Raw genomic sequence first — 19530 nt, forward strand, 5'->3', positions numbered from 1 at the left:
GCCCCTATAAGAACCGACTGACGGAGATACTAGTGACTCAGATGAATTTTACTTACAGTTACAGGAGCAAATAGACAGGGTTCCAGGGAGAAATAAGGTGTTCTTACTAGGAGATTTCAACGCCCAGGTCAGTTGAAATAGAGATAGATGGTATTCTAGCCTAAGTAAATTTGGCGTAGGAACAGAAAACAGTAATGGCTACAGAGTTTTACAATTTTGTAGGTATAACAATCTAGTTATAACCAATACGGTGTTTGGTCATAAAATGGCCCATAAGTTGGCATGGTAATCATGTGATGGTAAGACACCAGACATTATTGATTATGCTATAGTAAACCGAAGATTGGCCGGATCAATACAAGAGGCTAGGGTATATAGGAGTGCTGTTACTGATGTAAAAAGTAAAGATCACCATCTAGTTGTGTCTGGGGTTTTAGGGAAGAAAGTTAAGATTGCAGCTAAGAAGATTAGTGAAAAAACCTTATGTTTAATAGAGAGGAGAAGGGGTTTTTACACAAATTATCTGAGTGATAGATCATATGAAAACAAAAGGAATGTAAAGAAAGTGGAGAAAGCATTGGATATGAACTAAGGAGGTGTGAAGTAGAGGCCATGGATAAAATTGCCGAGGATCTGAAAGATGCAGCTGGATGGCATAATAGTAAAATATTGTACTGGAATGTTAATAAACAGAGAAAGAGAGAGTAGTCAATTAGTCAATCTGAACTTGACCCAGTTAAAAATATGAAAAGGGCCACAATCAGTGATGAGGAAAGAGTTAAAGAGAGATGGGCAGAACATTTTGAGAATGTGCTAAACCAAGATACAGTTGCAGGAAAAGATAAAAAGGAGAATGAAAAAGTTAGTGTTACCTTGGATGTAAGCAAGATTTGTTTTGTGAAGAAGAATTAGTGACAGTACTAAAAGTATTAAAAAATAATAAGGCTCCAGATGCTGATAGTTTGGTAAATGAGTTTCTTAAGTATGATGGCTCCGAGGTTAGAAATAAGTTAGTGAAGATGATGAATATGATTTTTGAAAAAGCGGAAGTGCCTAATGATTTTAGGAAAACCTTAATTAAACCATTGTATAAGAAAGGTGACAAGAGTGAGTGTTGTAATTCTCGAGGCATTAGTGTGGTCTCTGTAGGTAACAAATTACTTAGTCATGTGATGTTTTTTAGACTGAGAGATGCTGCAGACAAAGTTTTAAGAGAAGAGCCTTACCTTAGAACTTAGTTCCTCCAGAGCCATCGGTGGTGCATAGGTCGCCGACAAAGCCTCTCCATTCGTCCCGCATTGATGCTACAGTGATGACGTCTTCCCATTCAGGTAGTAGTGAGGTACCAGTCGTCCTCAGATCTCGGTCACATGTTCGTCTTAATGTGTTTTTGGGGCGGTGTCGTTTTCTTCTACCGCCTGGCTTCCATTCATAGGTTGTTCGAGGAAGGCGGCCCTCTTCCATACGAAGAACGTGTCCTAGGTATGTCCACCGCCTTCTTTTCAGCAACTCAATGGCTGGAGGCTGACCTGTTTTTCTGCGTATTTCTGCATTTGTAATTTTTTATTGCCAGCTTGTATTCAAGATTCTTCAGAGGCTCATATTTTAAGAGAAGAACAGTGAGGTTTTAAATTTTTACTCTTAGGTTAATAATTGAGAAGTGCCCTAGTTGTCAAACATCTTTGGTCCTCAGTTTTATAGATTATGATCAAGCGTTCGATTCTGTTGATAGAAGAGCTTTAGCAAAGGTCTTATCCTTATGTGGTATACTTGAAAAATACATTAAAGTGATTAGTGCTATGTATGAAAATAATACTGCTGCAGTTAAGGTAGGAAATGAGACTAGTAGCTGTTTTTGTTTTAAACAGGAGTTAAAGGAGGGTTCTTTTCTATCCCCCTTTATATGGATCATTTTAATGGACTTAGTCTTACGGAGCACAGGAGATCACGGAATCAAATGGGGAGGAAAAAATTTCCTGGATAATTTAAGCATTCTAGATGAAAATTGGAGCAAAATGAATGAACTTTTAGAGGTTTTGCGGGTTCAGGGTGCTAGAAGACCTTTGAAAATTAATGATAAAAAGACTAAGTCACTAAGGCTAGGAATAAGTGAAGATGAAAAGGTGAAGCTGGTTAACGAAAAGATTGATCAGGTTGGCAGCTTCACTTAGCTTGGTAGTATCAAACAGTTCGTTACCACGGTAAGAAGCGAACCGGCTCAATAGTAACCAAAACTCTAAAAAATGAAATTTTGATACCAATAGTTACATCAAAAGAATTATATTTTTATGAGGATTTTTAAATATATGTTTCATTAAGTTTAGTCTTACCCATCGAAAGTTACGAGCCTGAGAAAATTTGCCATATTTTAGAAAATAGGGGGAAACACCCCCAAAAAGTCATAGAATCTTAATGAAAATCACACCATCAGATTCAAAATTTTGAGATAGCCATTTTGTTCAGCATAGTTGACAAATCTAATAACTATGTCTTTGGAGACGACTTAACCCCCATAGTCTCTGGGGGAAGGGTTGCAAGATACAAACTTTGACAATTGTTCACATATAGTAATGTCTATTTGGAAATTTACAGACGTTTTCAGGGGAACTTTTTCACGTTGGGGGGGGAGGGGGTTACGTGAAAGGATATTTCCATTGAGGAAAATTTTTCTTGAAGGAAGATAATTTCCATGAAGGGGGCGCAGAATTTTCTAGCATTATTAAAAAAACAATGAGAAAATAAATATAAAAAAAGGTTTTTTCGACTGGAAGTAAGGAGCAGCATTAGGACTTAAAACGAAAAGAAATTATTATATAAGGAGGTTCGTCTCCTCCTCAATACATCGCTCTTTACGCTAAGGTATTTTTAGCAATTCCAGCTATTTATTCTACGGTCTTTGTGATTCAGGGGTCATTCTTACAGAACAGGGACAGAATTCAAGCTTTAGTGTAAAGAGCGAGGTATTGACGAGGGAGCTAACCCCCTCATATATGTGATAAACAGATACGAATATAGAAGCTCGTTACGTAAGTTAATTCCTAAGTTATATATATAAGTTAATTAATAAGAACGTTCGTCAAAAAATAAAAAGTTCTAGTTGCCTTTTTAAGTAATTAAAATTTGGAGGGCAACTATTCCTCCTCCCCACTCCTTTTTATTATGAAAATCGTCCGATCAAAACTATGAGAGATTCATTTAGCCCCACCAAAATATTAATATTCAAATTTCGTTTTAATTTTCCAAATGCGGTGAGCCAAAATCAAAACATGCGTTAATTCAAAAACGTTCAGAAATTAAATAATAAAATAATTTAACTGAAAGTAAGGAGTGGCATTAAAACTTAAAGCGAACAGAAATTATTCCGTATATGAAAGGGACTGTCCCCTCCACAACGCCCCGCTCTTTATGCTAAAATGTTTTATTGTTTTAAAAAGTGGAGTTGTGAGAAAGTCAAACTTTATTGACTCTTGGTGAGAAAGAGCGGTTTGGTGCTGCGGTGAGTTATTAGTAGTAGTAGCAGTAGTAGTAGTAGTAAAGTGCAAATTATTTCCTGGTTTTGAGAAGGCAAGGGGGAATCAGCCCTACTCATGTTATATCTTGCTCGTTTTGAGTTTGACTCCACTATTTATTATAATTTTTTTTCCTTTTGAGTTCCATTTATTTACTGAAAGTGATTTGTAGTATTTTTACCTTATTCTTACCTTACATGATTATATTTCAGCTAATTTTTGGCTGAATGGAGCTCTTTATGTTTCTTTGAAAAATTTGTTTCAAGGAAATCTTTTTTAAAATAAACTAAACAAAAAACAACAAAAATGTCTTCAAATGAAAATAAGGAGTATTATCAAAATTTAAAACGAGCCGAAATTATTATATACCAGAGGGAGGGTTGTCCCCTTCTCATTACCTCGCTCATTATGTTAAGGTAATTCTAGAACTTAAAAAAGTTTATTATTCTAATTAAACGTTGTGTTTTACGAGTTGTTCTTAAATAATTGGTACAAAAAGACGAATTCAGCGTTAAAAGCAAGGTACTGAAGAAGGGCATGCCCCCCCCCAGGTCCATAAGGATTTCAGTTCGTTTTAGGCTTTGAAACTGCTCCTTACTTTCAGTTGGAAAATCTAGAAGGTGGTTAAATTTTTTAAAGGGGAGGGGGCAAAAATTAATTACTAGTCGCTCTTCATTCCTTTTACCTCCCTCGACAACGTAATCAATCTTACAACCTCATATCCATTAATAACTTCATGGCTGTTTGAGCTATTCTTTCATGGCCTTTTGAAGGAAAAACCTATCCCCAGAGTTATTAAGAAATCACCCTTTCTTTTCAAATTCATCAGCACTCGGACAAGAGTGAGTATCAAACAATGCTAATCATAGTCATCCCAGTGGAAAGCTTATCTTTTGGATATCTGGAACATTCGTGCCTAGTTAGCTCAATCAGTTTCCATTGGATAAAAGAAGTCCCAATAAGAGACTACTTCTTTGAAAGCCGAAGAAGACTGAAAAGGTGGATGAACAACTAGTTGCTTTTGTGCTAAGGGCAAGGAAGGATTAAAAGGTTGGTGATATCGCAGTTTCCGATTTTGTTTCCGCATTTTCTTCTAAATTAGTATTTTTATTTTGCCGTTGAGATTTTATCCGTATATTTTTTATTCTTTATTTACATTCGTGTGCTGAGGACGGTCGAATAGAGGGTTTCAACAGCACGTTTATTTTTCAACTGCCCAGAACTATCACCGTTATTTTATTTCTTCTTTTTTTTCGTTAGTCAAGTACATCCAGCGTAGTTTTATAAATTATTTTGGATAAGTTTAGGGAGTTGGATGGCTGGAAAAACCATGCATTCAATTTTATGGGCTATCACTTAACTGTTTCTGGTGGCGAGATTTCTTGCGGGATTCAGAAATTAAGGACATGAGCTCAGGTTGTAGCACAAGTCTTTAGCCTAAGGAATGGGACTCCCTTTGCTTGGGCAAGATCGTAAGCACCTTAGCCTTTGGACCTCGGGGAATAGTCGAATCATTTCAATTATGTCCATTTGATGGGGGTTTTAGTACTTTGGGATTTTGACAGGAGCTGATCATCCCATCTTTCCTATCAAACACTTTGTGACAACGAATCGTAAGCAAGGAGACATTAGACCCGATAACAGCCGAAACAAAAAAACATAATTTTCAAAAAAAGGAATAAACAAAAATTGGCTTTTTATGATGATTCCAAATATATGTAATTCATTCAGTTTAAGGTTTCTCATCAAAAGGTACGAGCCTGAGAACATTTGCTCAATATTCATTACAAGGGGAAAGCATCCCCTAAAGCTAAGGAATCTTACTGAAAATTGCACCATCAGATTCAGCGTATAAGAAAACACTGCTTTAGAGGTTTCAAGCTCCCACTTCCAAAAATGTAGAATTCTGTTGCGTGTTTATTTATTTTCACTTTGTTTTTTCTTATTGCCACGAGTGATCATATCGAACCAATTGTCCTAGAAGATTGAACAAGGGCTCATTGGAACCAAAATTATAAATTCTAGTGTCCTTTTTAGGTGACCCGAAAAATTGGTGGGTAATTGACCCCCCTCCCACGCCTTTTTTGTCCCAAAGTTGTCTAAGCAAATTTTTGAGATAATAATTTTGCCCAGCATAGTTGAAAGTTTTTAGAACCACGTCTTTGGGGATGACATGACCCCCTCACAGTCCCTAGAGTGTGGGCTGCGAGTATGAAACTTGTCTAAAGTTTATGCTCAGTTTTTGTAATTAGAAAATATTCGGATATTTTTCAAGGGGGAGTGATTTTTGGTACAGGGAGAATTTCCAATTGAGAGAGAAGTTTCCGTGGGCTAAATATTTTTATGAAAATTTTACAGCGGCATTTTGCCACATATATAAATTAATTTTATCGGTCATACTTTCTCATGGGCGACTCCATTTCAAGTATGGATATGCTCTGGGGGAATTTTCCCGGGGAAATTTTCAGTAAAGTTAGAATTCCCTGGGGATTTCTATGCGGATAAATTTTACCCGTAGAAAAGAGGATACATCCTTTAAAAACAAAGTAATCTTAATGAAAATCACACCATCAGATGCAGCATATCAGAAAACCCTTCTGTAGATGTTTCAAGCTGCCATCTTCAAACATATGAAATTTTGTATTTTTTTTACATAAAAAACAAAAAAACATTACGAATTCGTATTTATTTGTTTTTTTTTCTCAGGGGTGATCGTATAGAACCAGTGGTTTTAGAATATCAGGAGAGGGTTCATTAAAAAGACAATTAAGATTTCTAGTACGCTTTTTAAGTGACCAAAAATATTGGAAGGCAGCTAGCCCCCTCCCACGCCCCTTTTATGCTGGAGTCGTTCGATCAAAATTTTGAGATAGCCATATTATTCAACATAGTTGAAAGGTCTAAAAACTAAGTTTTTGGGGATGACGAGGCCCTCCACTTTCCCCAGAGGGAGGGCTGAGAGCTATGAAATTTGTCAAAAGTTTACATATAGTTTTGTTATTAGGAAGTATTCAGACATATTTTAAGGGGAGGGATTTTCTTGCTACAGGTATTCTATTGGGAGATTTTCCCATTAAGAGAGAAGTTTCTGGGGGTGAACTTTCCAGGGAAAATTTACAGGGGAGTTTGCCAGATATACGAAATTTTTATTTATTTGTCTTACCTTCTCGTTGGCGATTCCATTTTAAATATGGAGATGTTCTGGAGAAATATCTGAGAGAACTTTTCAGTGAACTTTTCAGTGGAACTGTAAGGAAGGTGGCTCACACTTTACTTACAATGCTGCTCAATAACAGCCAAAACTCTAAAACACGGAATTTTGCTATAATTAGACATATTTAAATAATTGGCTTATTATGCTGATTCCAAAAATATAAGATTGGTTAAGTTTAGTTTTACCAAATAAAGGCGGCAAGCCTGAGAGATTTGTCCTGATTCCCGAAAAGGGTAATAATCCTTGAAATATAAAGGAATCTTAATGAAAATGACACCATTAGATTCAGTATATCAGAGAACCCTACTGTAGAGGTTTCAAGCCTCCGTCTTCAAACACATGGAATGTTGTATTTTTTGCCAAAAGAAACATCACGAATTCGTGTTTATTTGTTTTTTTCCCAGGGGTGATCGTGTAGAAACAGTGGTCTTAGAATACCGGGGGAGGCAAAAAAAGGATACGGCATTAGACTTTACAGTCCCTACCGGCGGTGTTGATCTCCGTTTCTTGGCCCTTCAGCCAGGAAGTGCAATGGGGGGTTGGGGGCCAACCATCCTGTGCTTTCGCACACCCTTCCTGTTTACCTTCCCCAGATTTCTCCAGGTACCCATTCAGAGCTGGGTCGACTCTGGCTAAGCTTTAGAGTCACGCCACTGACCCCCGTCTTAAACTGAGCAATTGGGTACACTGTGATTCGAACCCGCGTCCTTTCAGACAAACGATCCCAAATCCAGCACACCAACCGGCTCAGCTAGGACGGCTCTCTACCGGGGGGAGAGATACCGGGGGAGGGCAAATTAAAAATAAAATAAAAATTTCTATTGACCTTTTCAAGTGATAAAAACATTGAAGAGCAGCTAGCCCCCTCCCGCGCCCGTTTTTCGCTAGAGTCTTTTCATCAAAATTTTGAGGTAGCCATGTTGTTCAGCATAATTAAAAGGTTTAATAACTACGTCTTTGGGAGTGACAGGACCCACCAATTGTCCCCAGAAGGAGGACTGCGAGCTATGAAATTTGTCCGAAGTTTAAATATAGTTTTTGATATTAGGAAGTATGCTTAAATTCTTCAAGGGGAAAAATTTTCTGGTTATGGGTATTCAGCTGGAAGAATTTCCCATCGAGAGAGAAGTTTCCAGGTATGAACTTCCAGGGAAAAATTTACAGGGGGTTTGTCAGATATACGAAGTTTATTTATTTGTCTTACCTTCTCGTTGGTGACTCAATTTTAAACATAGAGATGCTCAGGGGGGATTTTCCGGGGTTAGAAGCTAGATTTCCCTGGGGATTTCTACAGAGGGCATTTTCCAAGGAGGAGGAGTGGACTCCCTGGAATAAATTGATAAACAATCAGGAATTAAACAGTTCGTCGTAGTGATCTGTAAGTAAGGTGGCTCACGCCTTGCTTACAATGCGGCTCATTAGCAACCAAAACTTTAAAAAACAGAACTTTGATATAAATAGACACATTTAAATAATCGACTTATTATTCCGATTCCAAAATTGTATGATTAATTAAGTTTAGTTTTTACCAGATAAAGGCTACGAGTCTGAGAAATTTGGCCTGATTTCCGAAAAGGGGGGTAAAATCCTTTAAAAGTCGAGGAGTCTTAATGAATATCACACCATCAGTTTCAACGTATCAGAGTCATACTGTACAGATTCCAACCTCCATTCTTTAAACATATGGATTTGTTTTTTTTTTGAAAAATAAACATAAAGGATGTTTATTTGTTTTTTTATTCCCAGAGGTGATAGTATAGAGTCAGTGGTCTTAAAATATCGGGATAGGGCAAATTCAAAAGGAAATTAAAATTTCCAGTGCTCTTTTCAAGTGACTAAAAATACTGGAGGGCAGCAAGCACCTCTCCCATCCTCCTTTTTCCCAAAGTTGTTTGATTAGAATTTTGAGATATCCATATTGTTCAACCTTCGGAGATAACTTGGCCCCGCAAAGCCTCTAGGGAAAGGTCCTTTAGTTGTGAAATTGGCGCATTGTTAAAGTATAGTATTTGTTATTTGGGAGGAGTGGATATATTTTTCGTGTGAGGGGGAGGAGGAAATTTCTACTGGTTGTTTTTTTTACGGGAAGAATTTCTTGTAAGGATGGGAGGTTTCTGTGGGAGACGAACTTTTTAAGGGGATAACTCTCCTCATATACTTAAAATTTCTGATCGTCTTATATTTTAATGTTGCTCCCTGCTTTCAGTTGAAAAATATTATGATTTTTATTCAATTAAATCTAAAAAAAACTATTTTTTTTCTACTGAATGTAAGAAGTACCAATAAAACTTTAAAGAAGCAAAAATTAATCTATTTGTGGGGGAGATGCCCCCCTCTTAATGCTAAAGCTTGATCTTTTGTCCCAGTTCTTTAAGAATGACTCCTGAAACGCAAGAGTCGTTAAATTAGAATCTGAATATTTTTTAAAAGCAGTAAAAAACTTGAAGACAGAGGTATTGAGGAGGAAGGTAGTCCCAGTCATATACGGAATAATTTCTGTTCGTTAGTTATAGGCAGCGCAATAGCAATGCCTTAGTAAAGAGCGATGTGGACACAATGTACTTTTTTTTTTTTTAGACCCGGACACTTGATATCTAAGGAATTGTCGTAGAAAATTTGAAAAGGGCTCATTCGATAGAAAATTGAAAGGTCTAGTGCTCTTTATAATAGTCGAAAGTGATTAGAGGGCAACTAACACCCTCCCAAACCCCGATGTCCCCAAACACATCCAATCAAAATTTCGAGATAGATATTCCATTCAACGGAGTTGAAAGATCGGGAAATTATGTCTTTGAGGATGACAACCCCCTCCCCCACAGCCCTTAGGGCAAGGATTACAAATTATGCCCTGGGTTCATATAAGGTTTATATAGAAAGAGTGATCGTATAAACTTTAGAGGTGGCTCATTGGGCTGATAATCAAAAGTTCTACTACTCTTTTAGGATTCAGAGTGATCGGAGGATAGATAGAACCCCCTCACCTCGTATTTTCCCCAAATGCAACTTATAGAAATTTTGAGATGGTCATTTGTTGTTGTAGAAACATCACACAAGACCCATTCGACAGGAAAATGAAGGGACTTGTGCCCCTTTTAAGAGTCATCAAAAGTAATTGGAGTGGAACTAACCCCCCTTAAACACCCACCATTTCCCCAAACAAATGCAATCAAAATTTTGAGATAGCCATTTTGTTCGGCGTAGTTAAAAGGCTCGGAAATTATGTCTTTGAGGATGACACTTCCCCTCCCCGCCACCCTCAGGGAAAGGGTTGTAAGTTCTGCCCTGGGGCCATATAAGGTTTTTATAGAAAGAGTGGTCGTATAAACTTCGGAGGGACTCATTGGATTAGTAATCAGAAGTTCTAGTACCCTTTTTAAGATTCAAAGTGATCGGAGGGTGGATACCCTCCCACACCTCGTACTTTCCCAAAATGCATCTGATAGAAACTTTGGGATGGTCATTTGTTGTCGTAAAAACTTGAAGAAAAAGCTAGTTCAATTGGAAGTTGAAAGGGCCGTTTTTAAAAGTCAAAAGTGATTGGAGGGCAGCAAACACCCCCCCCTCTCCTCACACCCATCAATTTCCAAAACATAACTAATCAAAATATTAAGATGGCCATTTTGTTCAATGTAGTGAAAATGTCTGGAAATTATGTCTCTACGGATGACATCCTCCATCCCCAAGCCCTCAGCGCAAGGGTTATAATTTATGCTCCGAGGCCATATAAGGTTTTTATAGTAAGGGTGGTCGTACAAACTCCAGAGAGGGCTCATTTGATTGCATATCAAATGTTCTAGTTCCCTTTTTAAGAGTCAAGGTGACTGTGAGCAGCCATTCACCCCTACGTTTTGTTTTCTACAAATGCATCCGATAGAAATTTTGAGATAGCAATTTATTTAAAAACAGTTCTAAGATTGTGCAATAAGACCTTTTGGGGGAGGGGATAGAATCCGATAGAGTCTTGGGAGTTGTAAATTATGTCCCAAGGGCATATAAAGTTTCTATGCAAAGGGTGATCGTGTGAACTTTAGAAGAGGCTCATTTGATTTGAAATTTATAGTTCTAGTTCCCTTCTAAAAGTCAAACATGATGGAAAGTTACTAGCCCCCCTCCCTGACATCCTATTTTCTCAAACTTTTTTGTTTTCTAAAAACTCAAAAGTTTTGTTACAACAGTCCAAAAATCATATAACAATGTCTTTAGGGTGGGCACAATCCCCCAGAGCACATGAACAAGGGTTGAAAGTTGTACCCAAGGCATATAAGCTTTTTGTGACATGGGTAGTTAAAATAAATTTGGATCGGATGGAGCTCATTCGATTGGAAGTTGGAAGCTTTAGTGCCCTTTTTAAGAGTCAAAAGTGAATAGGGGGATGTCAGCAGCCCACAAGCCTATCATTCCCCAAAAACATATTCGATCGAAATTTTAAGAGAAGTACTTTGTTCAGCATTGTTGAAAGGTCCAGTATTAGGGGTGTCAACCTCCCCACAGTCTTAAGGACAAAGGCTGTAAGTAGGAAAATTCGTTCATTGTTTACGCATAGTTTATGTAATTGAGAAAGGTGTGCATGTTTCAAATTTACTTTCCAAAAGAAAAGGGTATTCAGATGAGCCTTTCAGAGGATTTTGAGGGGAGTTTTGAACCAAATCAAAACATGTTATGTGTTTACGGATTTTCAAAAGGGTTTAGCACAGGAATAACTGAATATATTAATTTGGAAAATTCAGGAAATGATAAGGAAGATGATTAAAAAGGCAATAAATGCATTCTAACCACTACTACTAAAACTACCACCACTACTACTACCACACTACTCCATTTACAGTATTCAGGGGAAATTTAAACTTAATTATAAGACGCTAAGTGCATGTACATTGTAAAAAATAGCGTAATTCAAGAATTGATTTGGCTATTAAGTTGAAACTTTCAGAGAATACTTAAAGAGGAACATCATTTTACCAAAAGACAATATGTGCAAACTAGTGCTAATACTACTATTTACTGCTACATTTACTACAACTAATATTGCTACTTCAATTGCAACTACTTGTAGGGCTAAAAGCATTGATATGAAAATTTCAAGAAGTAAATGAACATATAGGTTATCAAAAGAACATATCAGCAATGTCATAGCAATGGCTAATTGTATTAAATTTAAACTGCCAGGGCTCGATGAGGGAGATGTTCAACTGACCGAAAGGATAATATTACTTCCGCTGGTAGTACTACCACTATTCAATGCTATTACTAGTAATATCAATACTACTACTGCGACTACTGTTACAACTATGCCCAAGGGCATGAAGGTGAAATTTTCAAGAAATTTTGAGGGGGGAATATGAACTGAATCAGAACACGCCCTCTGTATGCAGGTTGTCAAAAGTTTGTAACAGCAATTTCTTAGGAATTGTTTGGGAGGTGAAGTTGAAACTAACAGGGCTTGTTGTGAGAGATTTTGAACTAACCCAAAGAAAATATTTGCATCCTAATGCTACTGGTTCTTCTCATGCTACTGCTAATGTTGCTACTATTACTATTTTTATTACCACTACTGCCGCTAAAGTTTAGGCTACTACAATTAATTCTGCAGCTACTGCTACTGCTATTAAAACTAGAAAAATTTGGGATATATAGAAACTTTATGGCACTAAACCAAAACACACTATGCCCACACAGGTATATATAAAGCTGAAATATGATGGTATACATTAAGCTGAAGCTTTCAGCGTGTGTAGAAGGGGATTTTGAAGAAACCAAACGTGCTATGCGTATGCTGCTGCTAATGCTGCTACAGCTATGGCTACTGCGCAAGCTAAGGGTACTAAGGTGAAGCTTTTAAGGAACATTTAGGCGGATTTCGAACTAAATAAATAAAAAAAAAAACTATGAGCATGTGGACTTTCAAAAAGGTGACAAAGCAATATATGAAGAACAAGTTATATCATCACTTTATTTATAGTCCATCACAAAAAAACTGGGCAGAAAGCCCAGAAAAAGACAGAGTGAAACTCAAGAAAGAACAAAAAAGAAACAATAGAAATAAAAACACACTTTGACAACTACAAACAAGGGACAAACAGAAATGACCAAAGATGGGAAGACTTCTGGCATTCGGTAGTGAAATCACGAATACGCTTCTCAATAACTCCAGCTGGGTTTACCAAATAATATTTTCTTTGCAGAAAAGAGAGTTACTTGTCCAAGTTTGAAATTCCATTAACCACTTTTCAAATTTAAAATAAAGGTGATGAAATTCCTTTCTCTTACCACAATTAAGAAAAAACCAAACAGGAGCAAGGTCAAGTAAGTGAGGAGCTGTTAGGCTATTGTATAACTGAGGATGGTGAACTCTACTCAGATACGAAAGTTTGAAGCCAGGGAAGTATACGCAGCCCGAATCCTACTAGCCTAGTTTTTCATGCCGGGCTCACAGTTTCTTTCAGGTTTGCTCCAAGACATGCCCAGGTAAGTGAGGCTGCTAGCAAAAGGAACCTCAGGGCCAAATAGACTTATTGAATTTCTATCCCCTTTGTAGTTGAACGGTAGAAAAACTGTTTTATCAGCATTAAAGATCAAGCCAATGTGTTAGTAATCTTCCTGGAGAAACTCAAAAGTTGAAGAGTATCCTTGGAAACTACAGGATAAGTTTAGTAAGTCGCCCGCAAACGTAACTAACGAAAGATCATCTCCTTTTAAGATAAATGCACATTTCAACTTATCTTGAGTACCAGTAACACAATTATTAAAAAAAAAACTGGACAAGTAAGAGCTCCTTGGCGTACACCTACCTTTCAGAATCGGAAATAGTTGGCTACCATCCTTAATTCCAACCTTCAGATTTCTATACATGTATCTTAAACAAGTAATTACCGCAGCATCAATACCTTTCAAATGGACCTCAAGAAAAACCTGCGAAAATGTACACGAGTCAAAAGCTCTTGAAGCATCGAGTGCACACAAAACCAGGAAATCATCTCTTTCTTCAATATCCTTCAGCACATTTATAAGCAGAAAGAGAGCATGTTTTCTACTAAAGCCTCGCTGGTACCCAGATTGACGAGGAGGGATGGAACAATTTTCTTCAATGTCTCTTATCAAAAAAGACTCAAAGAGCTTGAAAGTAGTACATGAGACGGTAATTGGGTGATAAGAGCTGAAGAGAGAAGTGTCTTTTTTGCCCTTTTTAAGGATGTGAGTTATTTGTAAGATATAAAGTTGCAAAGGGAGTACACCACAAACAAGGATCATCTGAAACAGTTGCGCTAAATGTTGCTCGATTAAAGAGCCTGCAAGTGCCTTGCTGAAATAGAATCAACACCAGAGGAAAATTTTTTTTTAATTTCGGAATCTAAGAGTGAACAGCACTTGGCGACACAAACGGGAAATATTTTGTCATATTTTAAAGAACAAGGTCAATCTGTTTATCGGAAAACTCCTCTATGCTTTTTTTGGGAGCACCGAACTCCCTCACGAAATATTCAACCCACTTTTTTCGGGCACAGTAGCACTCTGGCTATACTATATAGCACTTCTATACTTCCAGAGTTTGGAGGGGTCTTCAGCAATACGGATTAACTTATGGATTTTCAGTTCCTTGTCAAGTCATTTATTAAGCCATCTCTCGCGTGGTCACAGTCGTTCCAAACAGAAAGCCATAGTTTGGCCGAATTACACGCATCCACTAGATCTCAGTCTTTTTAGCCAATCTTCTAGCTGAGACTGATTACGAACACGTCGAAGAGGAACGGCGCTTATTTCAGCACATTTCAGCCCGTGATTTGTGTGTGCGAAGTAGGAAGTGAGCTCAACTGAGATGCTCTTTTCACTTTACTGAAAGACTCATTTGACACATTGGACACATTTTTGCAATCTCGGTAGGAAAACCAATTCGATTCTGTATTTTGAGCCATAGATGGGGAGGATTAAAAGCAAGTAGAGATAGAAAGGCGCTCAGAATAGAATTTTTCTTTTAAAACTTTGACTTCGCGACTGCCACACGAAGTAACAACGTGTTCTAAGTTAGAAGTTGAAGAAGTCAGCAGAGCTTGTGCAACAGGACATTTGTAACTGTAACATGGATGACTGTCTGATTTGCAAAGAGGACATTTTGTCAGTTTCTAGCTGGGGGCTATTTTAGAGCTACCGTGACCTTTTTCTCTATAGACGGAACAACAAATTTCGTTTATACATGTACTTTAAATATGTTTGTATGATTGACACTTACAGCATTGAAGGGGTAGATAAAAAAACTCCTGAATGGGGAATCGTTCTAAACCGATCACCAATGGGAACGTGATTGCTCGTAATAAATCCTATTTTGTTTCAAATTCCAGCCTGAAAGATCTGGTGGAGCCGCTTTGCTTTGCTTCACTGCAATTTAGCACAAGAGACTTAACTTCATTAGAGTTCAGATCATTTGAGACGCGTTTAATTATTCCAAAGTGAGAAGGACATTTAACCGTAGCTCTAATGGTGCTGTTAGAGCTACGAAGCACATTCTCTATTGCGTGAGCATCATATTTTGATGCTGTGATAACTTTCCAGTCACCTCGGGTGCTAATTCTGTAGCTAACGTCACAACAAGCTTGTTCTAAAAAGTCTTTCCTTAATTCCGGTTGGGCTAGATTACTTGGTAGATTTTTGACAATCACGGCATAGGATGGTTTGGAAATATATTCAGCAGGGACTTCAGCAGTTAAAAGTTTACTTTTCGAGAAGTAACAATCACGTGTAACAATCACTATACTTTCACGTGGGATCGAGGGGATTTTTTCTAGCTCAAAAATAAGGAAATTAGGCAGTGTAACCTTATCGTCATCACAAGTCTGTAACAATTTGATCATTTCCAAAACACTGTCATTCATAGCAAACTTCGTGGACATTCGAACAAGACAGTTCGCTTCTGTCCATAAGATATCTTTTGCTTTCATAATGTCTTTCTTTTTGGAAAAACTGGGATGCTTTCTTTGCAACTTCATCGCGGCTTTTTACAATTTTGACTGCTTGTGACAAAAAGTCTAATACGGGAATCCAAAAGAGCTTACCAGCCGTCACCGATAACACAGCAAGTCCAAAATCACACCAATTAACACACCAAGTCCAAAATCACAGACCGTATTATACAGCGTAGGTTTATATCGATAGAAAATATGTCAAGGGCACTTGATTATATACCAAGTCCGTCCAGGAGAAAGGGAAGTGTAGGGACCCGCTCACCTATTCTCTGCAATTTAATATTAACTAAATACCAGCAGGTACGTACGGCTTTTACGGTGGGTTCCTCCCCTCTTCTGCTTGTTGCCTGAGACGCTTGTAGAGCACCGCTAATATGCCTAAAATGCTCTCTCAAAATTCATATACTTATATTCCAAACTGTCTCAAAAAATAAATGTTCTAAACTAGGTCAGTAAGCAGCAGCACTTTTAATCCGTATTTAACAATCTTTAAATGATCTCTTAAGTAATTCTGGTCACTTAATTAATTCAAGGAAGTACCAGATTTCAAATTTAATTATCTTAAGATCAACCTTTAAGGACCGCTCAGGAGTTTCAATTAAGGGACAAAACTATGTACATGCAGGTTTCAATGGGGCATATAAGCAATATCATAGGCAGCATCACTCTATAATAGCTAGAAATATCATTGAAACTTTTAACGGAGTTAATTCAATTCAAAATTAAAAGTTCTGGTGCCTTTTTTAGAGTAACAAGAGATTTGAGGGCAATCAATCTTTCTCTCAAGCCTATTCTTTGTACAAACGCATCCAGTCAAAATGTTGAGACATTTATTTTGTTAAGCATAGTAGAACGGTCCAGCAACTATGTCTTCAAGGATATTAGGCATGTCAACCCCCCACAATTATGCAACTCGCCCCTTATGCTTTAAAACCAAATTTTGCTTAAAAAAATAACATTTTAGTTATGGTTGCCAAAAAGATACCTCAGTAATATATCGAGAACGACTGGGGGTATTAACTTAAAACTTTTGGGGATACAGGTATTACTACTTTTGCTTTTACAATTTAAAAAAAATGAAAAGAGTGTAATTGCATCCAGATCGTCAAAGAGCGTAGATAGAATCTATTGGGAATGATGCTAAGTTTTATTTTTCAGGCCAACTTCAGAAGCTATAAAATTGAATTAAAAAATACAGTTTGTGCAAGGATTAAAAATTGTTGAAAAAGTTTCTCCAATATAGAAATAGCAAACCATACTATCGATCCTTATAGAATAAAATTGGAAAGATATAAAATATTATTTTTCCATGAAAAACGCTATGTCAATAAAAAAAAAGAAATTAATTTAAAAAAACATTCCGCAAAATAAGTTTTTCAATTAGAATTAAAGTATAACATTTCAAAATAGGGATGAAACCTTTTAATCGATAGTGAACAGATATAAAATTTTTAACTGGATATTTCGAACACATATACAGTGTTCATCATCAGCAGTGAAGAGCTCCATTATCCACGAGCAGAAGTAAAGAGCTCCATTAAGCCAAGAAAGAGCAACTATTAAGTCAAATAATCATCCAAGCGTAAAACTACCACAACTCAGTATCAATAAATAAATAACACTCAAAACGAACAGAAATTACAATAAATAGCCGATTCAAACTCAAAACGAGAAAAAATTAACATGAATAGGGCTTATAACCCCCAAGACTCCTCAAGACTAGAACACAATTTGCGCTTTACTGAAAACAAAACACGGCTGAAAGGTTTTCAATTTTTATACTTTCATAAATAAAAAATCATCAAAACTTCGAGGAATAAATATCAGTATATGTCACTTAAACTGACAATCTACGGTCATTTGTTTTGTTGTTGTTGTGTCTCTTTCAGTAAAGCGCAAATTGTATTCTAGTCTTGAAAAGTCATGGTTATCAGGAGGTTAAAATTAACTCATGTTCATTTTTCCTCGTTTTGTGGGTTTGACTCGGCTATTTATTTTAATTTCTGTTCTTTTTTAGTTTTATTTATTTATTAACACTGATTTGAGATAGTTTTACGCATGGAAGATTATTTGACTTTATTTTTGCTCATTCTTGGAATAATGGAGCTCTTTACTTTTCTTTGAAAAACTTGTTTTGTGGAAGAAGTTTTTAAAATTAATTATAAAGAAAAGTTGATTTTCTACTTGTAACATGGAATTTATGACAAGCCTATAGCCATAGTAGGCACGATACTTATAGCATTGGGCTCATAGAACTAGATATATCCTGTCACGTAGTCAGAATTAAGATCTTAATTCTAAATTCTTCCTAGAGAATGATCTAAACTTGCTTTAAAAAGGAAATACCGATTTTTCAACGTATTTTCCAATCTACAAAAAATGTAAAGTAAACTTCAAAATTAAATTCCATAGATGCATGGATGTGATTTCTAGCTATCAAACAACATCCAAATTGTTGTCTTTCATTGAAACATTAATTCCTGAGGACTGGAGAAAATTAGCATATAAAACTTGCAAAGGGAACACAGATTTATGATAGCTTTGCGTAAATTAAATTATTTCCTTTTTATAGTGAGTTTAAAAGTGTATAAGACTAATGAAGTTTAAAACCACATGTAAAAAATTGCAGAAAACCTTAATAAGATGAAAGATCCATATGAAAATTAACCAAAAAATTTGAGATTTCAGAGAACTCTCTTGAAGATGTTCCAAGCCCTATTAACACAAATCAGAAATTTACACTTTTTCCAAAAAGATTGATGACGGATGCAAGTTTGATCAAGGATTTTTTTTGCAAGGATAAGCGGATTGATTGCTTCACAGCATAAATATTCATTTGTGTTTTGCTGAGGACAGCCCTTGGATAAGGGGTAAAAATATTCATTAAGGCTTGAATTCCACTGTCTCACAAAAAAAGGAAAAACAATTCTATTGTTCTGCCTATTGTTTGTGTTTATTGTTATTTTTGGTCGTTTTGAGTTTGAACTATCATAGGAGTTTATTTCTTTTGATCTTAAATTCAATATACTCTCCACTTTTCTTCTAAAAACATCTTTTTCGGAAAGTTTTTTTTAACTAATTCCTGTTTGTTCTTTTTGTGTTGCCAGGTTTTTAGTTAACTATAGCTTATATTTAGGGGATAGGGATTTGCATAATTTTGTCTCATTTCTAGAGAAAAACCTCTGGGAATAAAAAAAATTACTTTTCTTTGAAAAACATCTTTTCCGGAAAGTTTTTTATAATTAGTTTTTATTCCTTTTTGTTTGCAAAAGTTATAATTTTGGTTAATATACTGAACATTCCTCCAGTATTTAATGTCTCTAACGTAAGAATTAAAATGTCTAATTTTAATTTAATAGTTATATTTAGTGGCTTTAGATTATATAAAAACCCCCTTAACGTTTTCTGAAAATTTCAGCTAAATGCCATCAGCCATTCCTGGGACGTTTCAGATACGCCCCTCGGACAACCTAGACGCACGTAGTGTGTGTTTTGATGGAATATTCTGACCCTTAGTCACTCCTAAGATATTGTAGATATGGTCGGTCGATAAAATGGTTCCACCTAGTGTTTTTTTATTTAATTTAAAATCCCCTTAAATATTCTCTGAAGGTTCAAGTACTTTTCAACAAACCCTGAAAGTTTCAACTTGATGCCATCATTTTTTCCCGAGATATTGCTGATACGCCCTTTTTACAATCAGTATGCCAATAGTGCGTTTTGATCTTGTTCAAAATTTCCTAAAATTGTAGTCCCAGTCACAACTATTCGCATTTGCAGCAGTAGTAGCAGTAGTAGTAGTAGTGGCCTTGAAAGTTTAAATTAATACTCTTACCCCTTCCTAAAATATTGC

At 36.5% G+C, this 19530-nt stretch overlaps 1 protein-coding gene across 4 annotated transcripts in view; it reads left to right on the forward strand.

Annotated features, from left to right (window-relative positions):
- LOC136043945 (tryptophan 5-hydroxylase 1-like) overlaps window positions 1-19530 on the forward strand; it is a 142320-nt gene that overhangs the window by 2558 nt on the left and 120232 nt on the right. For 2 of the 4 annotated variants that reach the window (XM_065729017.1, XM_065729019.1), the window contains exon 1: window positions 4458-4559. The exons of the other annotated variants lie outside the window; for them this stretch is intronic. The gene's annotated coding sequence lies outside the window, so the exon portion shown is untranslated. Of the gene's footprint in view, window positions 1-4457; window positions 4560-19530 lie in introns of those variants that run through there. 4 annotated transcript variants of the gene reach the window in all.

The sequence above is a fragment of the Artemia franciscana genome, chromosome 2 (genome assembly GCF_032884065.1).
Source record: "Artemia franciscana chromosome 2, ASM3288406v1, whole genome shotgun sequence".
In the NCBI taxonomy this organism is placed as follows: Eukaryota; Metazoa; Arthropoda; class Branchiopoda; order Anostraca; family Artemiidae; genus Artemia; species Artemia franciscana.